This window comes from Cryptomeria japonica, chromosome 5 (genome assembly GCF_030272615.1).
Source record: "Cryptomeria japonica chromosome 5, Sugi_1.0, whole genome shotgun sequence".
NCBI classification, from domain to species: Eukaryota; Viridiplantae; Streptophyta; class Pinopsida; order Cupressales; family Cupressaceae; genus Cryptomeria; species Cryptomeria japonica.
In genome coordinates, this window is record NC_081409.1 from 752,024,246 (window position 1) to 752,031,412 (window position 7,167).

Consider the following 7,167-nt stretch of genomic DNA (forward strand, 5'->3'; position numbering starts at 1 on the left):
AGGATGAAGAATGGGCAATGGAGAAAAAAATGGACAAGGTTTAGAAGGTTGCTAGTGACATGGCTGGAAAATTAGAAAAATGGCATAAGGTTAAGGTGATACTAAATGATCTTAGTGAAAAAATATCTCAATGGGTTGAGAGAAATGCAGTGGACAAGATAAAGGAGAGTTAAGAAGTCTTGAAAATGAAAATTAAGAAAATGTCTATGCTAAGCTAGGAGAGACACTAAAGAATTTTGCCTCCTTGCTTGCTATTCAAGAGGAAATTGGTCGTATGAAGGAAAAGAAAAAGAGACACAAAGAGTCTCTTTCTGTAAAGATGGATACCCCTACCTTAGTGGTAAGGCTACCTCAGAGTTTTACACTCAACCTTTGCTAAAGATTCAAACAAAAAGTTATCTTTTTCTAATTAACTCACTGGTCTATGTAAATATTGGCAAGAGGGTAATGCCTTTGTTTAGTACACCATCCCTACGTGTCTTTGGCTATCTGGTTTTTCCTATTTGGTTCTATCTCTAGTCTTTATTTGGTCCTATTTCAATGTCACACACATCTTGTAAGAGGGAAACATGAAAGTAGATGAGTTGTAAAGGTTGTAGTTAGAATGATAACAAATGTCTCTCAAGTGGATTTGGTTGAATATAGGCCTTTCAAGAATGAGGCAGGATTACTTAATCGGCTATAAAACAATTACAAATACTATAATCAATTATAGTATAACCTAATATATATCAATTTTTATTTTAAATACATTATTAAATCATTATTAATTAAGGTTAGGATTATGACTAATAATTTGAAGATTAAAATTAAAATAATTAAGCATAACTTTGGTTTTATAATTTAATTTATATTATAACTCTAACCCTAATTCTTATTACTTATTATAATTTTAAAATCATTACAATTATGGTGTTATAATTAAAATTATAATGAGTGTTAAGATTAGAATAATCTTAGTATTAAGATTATAACCAAGATTATGGTTAGGCTTAGGCTAAAGGTTAGGATCAACATTAGGATCAAAATTAGGAATAAGATCATATTTAGGGTTATGGTTAAGATTTTAAATAGGTCAAAAAATTGATTATGTGGAAAGTTAATGTAAAGGTTAGAATCAAATATTAAATTATAATTGGGAGTTGAATTATCCTATAATTAAGTTAGAAAGAGGTTTATATTTTAGGTTAGAATTAGGCTAATGGTTATGGTAAGGGGTAGTATTTGAGATAGGATTAGGGTTAGAGTGAAAGTTAATGTTAGGGTTATAATTACTTGGATAGGTTTATGGCGAGTGTTGCAATTACGACTAGAGCTCAAGAATATAGACTTATAAATCTATATAGTTGTAAAATAATGTACTATATTATAAAAAATATATAAAGTTATTTTAATAAACATTATTTACTTGTGTTATTTTAATATTGAAGTATTCATTTATATCAAAATGTATTTAGTATATACCTATAAATCATTGTCATGGTTCAACTATCAACTACACAACAATACTTTTATTACACCATTATAGGGTTGTAATGCATATGTCCTACACTTGTTTATTAACTCAAACTATAATCTTACCTATAACAAAATTCAGATGCGGTAATTCAATTATCAACTAAACAACAAAATTGCAATGGCAATACAAGAAAGGCAAGTACTCACGACTATGTGGCACTTGTTTATAAATATTAGGGTAAAAGTAGAGCATGCAATACATAATATGATAACTAGAATTAAATTGTGGTCACCTAATACAAATGAATTAATGATTTTTATTCATGAGAAATAAAAGTAAGGTTGTTTGTCACCCAATTTGTATGGAGGGCATATCATGATAACTAGAATTGAATTATCTTCAAGTGTTAAAATTGAAGTGAGATTTTTCATTCATCCAATATAGAACGTGAGAAATAATGTAAGGTTATTTGCCAACCAGTACAAGTGGATAGTATGATAAGTAAAATTAAATTATGTTCAAATGTAAGAATTGAAGTTAGGTTTTGTATACATCCAATATAGAATATGCAGAAAAAGAAGTAAGGGTATTTATCAATCAATGGACTAATTTAATTGCAACTCCTAACATGCACATTTAATTTAATCAGATAACAATATATACTTGGACTTATATAGTAACAAAAAAGTATCATGCACTCCAATGAAACCACAATATTGAAATTATGTTTTGTATACATCCAATATAGAACATGGAGAAATAAGAGTAAGTTTATTTATCAATCAATGCACTAATTTAATTGCAACTTCCAACATACACTTATTTGCAACTTTTGACAACATCCCGACATATATAGCTACAACTTCTGACATACACACTTATTTTAATTAGATAACAATGAAACCACAATATTGAAGTTAGGTTTTGTATACATCCAATATAGAATTTGGAGAAATAGGAGTAAGTTTATTTATCAATTAATGCACTAATTTAATTACAACTTCTGACATACACACTTATTTTAATTAAATTGCAACTTCTCATAACCACGACATATATAGCTACAAGAAGGAATTCACTCCTTTGAACTATGTTACAACATTGCTTCTGGTTTTGATTGTGTGTGTTTGAAGGTTTCGGATCACACTCTATGATCCACCATCAGGATGATAGAAAGCTCAAACGTTCAAACACACACAATCAAAACCAAAAGCGAACAAAATTAATCATAGAGTAGTTTCTTGCACCAAGTATGAGGCATAGCCTCTAGACTGAAACCTTTTCGGCTAAGAACCAAAGACTATTTTAATACACATTTAGACAAAAATTACAATCTAAAAAAAATCAATGTTAGGAAATTTGAAATTAAAAACTCATATACGTATTAGGGTCTGGCATCACAACCTATAAGACGTGTCATTACCACTTCACCGACGATACCTACTTAGGGTTTCAGAATAATCAAAGGATGCCGATCTTATAATTTCTTATTTCGAAAATTGTGCTAGGAGACAAGTGGACGGCTGGTAGAGGTGTGGTGATTTCCCAAATATTTATTTCTTTACATTGGGACTCTACTGTAAAACCCATGCTTATCTTAACGCGGCAAATGGAAAACCCTACTGTTACTAATATTCCGAGTTCGTAGGCCTCTCCTGGTGTCTTTAGTTATCTCAAACAGTTCTCTCTGCGTGCAACTTCTGTTTTGGGGTTGTCTGTATGATTGATTTTTTTTCCGTATAGCCGATAGAAACCGATGGCATGTAGGGATATTGTTGTTATCAAGGAGGAGCAGCCATGCAACGGCCCTTTGTTCTGCGTAGCACCTCTGCAAACAAAGGCACCTCAATCTGATCTCCGAGGGAGACGCAGGAGAGGTGTAGGAGAGATTGTGCCCAATGCAGACTGGCTGCCTAGATACGGTTGGATCACGGAGAGGCGAATCAGAAAAGAAACTGGTTTAGTTGATAAGGTTTTTGATAAGTGTTTTTCATTTTGTTATTTTCAGCTTTCGCAGTCGGAAATTAGAAACTTCTAGTAATCCAATGGGACAACATTTGTTCTGAATGAAAAATTTGTTTTGTTTCTATCAAAATGCTTAGTATTATATCGAGGTTCTTACGAATCGGGTGTTTAGATCCAAAAGAGAAGTGAAGGAATACTTACTAACAGGATCATGCCCGAAAAGGCAAAAGGGTAATCTTACTAAACAAATTAAAATCTCGTTTTGTGTATGCTTACATGTATGCATTTTCTGCTTGTTGAAGTAACTTTTTGTTAATGAAGCATTCAATAAAAGGGCAAAACCTAATAATACATTCCCAGGTAAAGTCTGCGCCATGAGAGGGCAAATGTCAGTGGCAAAGGCACAAAAATGCCAGGATTCAAATGAAAGGCCAAAGGGTAATCTTTATAAAACATTAAAACTCCATTTTGTTTAACTTTATTTGTATCCGTTTTCTGATTGTTAGGTGTTCATTTTATTACAGCAATATCCAATAAAAGGGCAAAAGCAGATCATGCGTTTTCTGGTCAAGCTTGTTTCATGAGAGGGCAACTGCCGTTTGCAGAGGCACAACATTACATGGAATCAGAGAAACTATCCGTTACTGCCATTGTACCTTGTCTTCCTCCGAATCCCTAAGGAATTATGCATCATTTAGTCACCTTTACTTGCATTTACTTCAAATCTAAAGATGTTAGATATGGTTTCTTATATCCAGTTGTCCACATTTGACAGACATTTTTATTTATTTTTTCTCAAGTATTCTAATTTCTTATTTAAAATTTATTGTTTACCAAACATTTCAAATGGATTGTAGATTCCGATCTCTTCTGCTTGAGAACTTAAAACATTTTTTTAATATCATTTATTTAGATGTCTTGTATGGCATTAATCCTCCCCCACAATTTTTTATAGTTGAATAAAGATGTTTCGTGGGCAATTAAAAGTCTGTTGGTAGAAGAAAAGTGAAACTCTTTCTAAGAAAAAAAAACTAATGGATATAAAAACACATGTTTTAACTAAGATGAATGATGTGTTTAGATTTGTTTTTTAAGTATTATGTTTAGAAAATAAAATATGATTATAATTATGATTTGTCTTATTCAAAAATATAGATTATATGAATAATAATATGTATGGTCATATAAATTCCCCTTCAATCCATAATCTCACTATTATATTCTTCAACATATTAAATGATTTATGTTGGATTATTTATTTCTTTTGCTGGTAACTGTGATTTTATGTAAAGAATGAGTATGTTAAATAACTTATTTATTTAACATATTCAAAAGAGTGTTGAATACATTATATATATGTCATTACTCAATGATTATATGTTAAAAAAAAAAATGTTTGTAGATTAAAAATAAGATTATAGGGTACGAAAAAATCAGCTTACATGTGGTATCAAAAGTTTGATATTTTTAAATAGAGCTTCCCTCTGCATGCCGCCTTTTGATAATTACAAAAACAACTGTTTGACATTATAAAAGCCATACTAAATCATCCTGCTTGGCATTACCATTTAGTGACAAAGGAGGATAAGTCTGTAAGGTAGCAGCCATGAATGGCCGCACGGCCATAATCTGTGAATTTATGTTAAGAAGACCAGACTGTTTAATCCAATTTAATTAGAGTATTATGGTAGCTTAAAACCACATTCGAAATGCGCAACACCAAACATGTAAAATTAAGCATTTTAATTTAGAGAAAAGAAAACTGATTTTTTTTTTACCACGTTGGGGTCCAAGACCGAGAGCCGACTCTGTGTGATGTAGGGAACCCTAGCCGCCATGACTTCAAAGTAACTGGTCTGCGAACCCTAGCCGCCATGACTTCAAAGTAACTGGTCTGCGAACTGGTCTGCGAACTGGTCTGCGAACTTCAAAGTCAAATTCAAAGTAACGCGAGGAACTCGTCTGCAAACCCTAGCCGCCATGGAAGCATCACGCACGTGTTCCTGCGAACCCTAGCCACCATTGCTTGCCGGGTCGTTAGGAGGAGTCTGCGAATGTGATCCTCTGCGAAGCCTAGCCGCCATTGCTGGCCGGCTCGTGATCTTGGGCTTACATTGTGCCTGGGTGTTCAAATCTGCAGGGATTAACTGGTCTAGAATATCCACAGCGGCTGTGATTAGGGGGTGTCGCTGTAACATGGAAGCATTACACGACAGCAGTTCATGAAGATTTTGTTGGTGACTCCTAGCCGGCGAAATTGAGGAAGATAGGCAGCCAACATTCAGTACGGTTTCCTCTGCTCTGCGAACACGATCCTCTCAAACTCCAAGCCGAGAGGCTGCGAGGGTCGGGGGTTGCAGGCGGCCATCACAGGAGGACGTGAGGCTGCACTTGATGGCCATCACAGGAGGATGTGAGGCTGCAGCCATCAAGTGCTTCATGCCTAGTATCGATGTTGGAAGTATTACCGTGCATTCTTCTTTATGATAGTGCATGGTGAGAGGAAGTTGAGCATTGAGTAACTCAGAGTGATGCAGCGAAACATGCAACCAGGGTTAATAGGATTTGGATTTGTGGTATTTAGGTAGGTTATGTGGCAGCTACATGATGATATATCAGAGAATAGACACTCTTTTGATGGAGTCCAACGGTTTCTAGGCAAGCTTCAGGTTAAGGGGAGAGAAAGAAAATTCCTGCGACATCGGTTTTCATGCTGACTAGATCGAACACCACAGCTCCCATTTGACATTTGTGAGGGGACACCACCATTCTCACTTCATTCTCTATCCGAATAGTAGGCTAATCCTGCTAATCTTCCATCATATGTGACTTGGCCAAACAATACCCAGTTGATAAACCCCAAATTTTGTTTCAACCCCATACAATCTCCCAATAAACAACTTGCGCCAAAGAGCACCCTTCAAACCAAAACAAATTACATAGAGCTGGAGAAAGAAAACCACTTGTGCATTACTTCCCGATCCACAAGCACAAAGCTCAGATGCAGAAGGTAATGGGCAATGTCTGAATGATACAACTAAAGAGGGTAGCCACGCTCCAGTCTTGCCAAAGAACAAGATTGCTGCTAATACTGAAAAATTAGGCAAATTTGAAGGTGTGTATAAGCTCGTCTTGCCGGACCACCTTATTTAGCCTCAAATAGATCCGCTATGCTCCACAACCCTCATTGGTTAATCTCATTATACTATTTCCTTTATGCAACTTTCATTTTAGGCTAAACAAAATTGGCTGGGCTTGAAGGATATTTTTTTGATGGATAAGTAGCCTCTCTTTTTTATTGCCATTTTTTATTCTAAGGAACATAGAAATTGTGTTCATAGATATAAGGGATGGTTTTGTAAGGGTATTGGTATTATCACTTTGGTGTGGGTTCCAAATTTTAGCCTGGAGTCAGTTCCCCCTCTTTTCATGCCTTTTTAGACTACTCTCTCGAGGCTCCTGCTTGAATTTCGTGGTCTAGTTATTGTGAAAATTTTGGCTAACCAAATGGGTATTTTTATCAAGCAAGATCTTATACCATATGAACTAGCCCATTTAACTATCAGGGTATGCTTATTGCTAAACCTCACAAAGCCACTTCCCAAGTCCATTATAATGACTTCCTCCATAGGGAAGTGGAATCAAGACATTTTTATATAGGGTACTAGAGATATTGATGACCGTATAGATAAATTGGGTCATTTTAATTTGTAGTGTCAAGGTTTGAGCATTGATACTGTTAG

At 34.7% G+C, this 7,167-nt stretch overlaps 1 long non-coding RNA gene across 1 annotated transcript; it reads left to right on the forward strand.

Moving 5' to 3' along the window:
- Nucleotides 1-3,535: 3,535 nt before the first annotated feature.
- LOC131064109 (uncharacterized) lies at nt 3,536-4,192 on the forward strand. Its single transcript, XR_009111204.2, has 3 exons — nt 3,536-3,655; nt 3,785-3,862; nt 3,949-4,192. It is a non-coding gene; the product is annotated as an uncharacterized LOC131064109 (long non-coding RNA).
- The last annotated feature ends 2,975 nt before the right edge of the window (nt 4,193-7,167 follow it).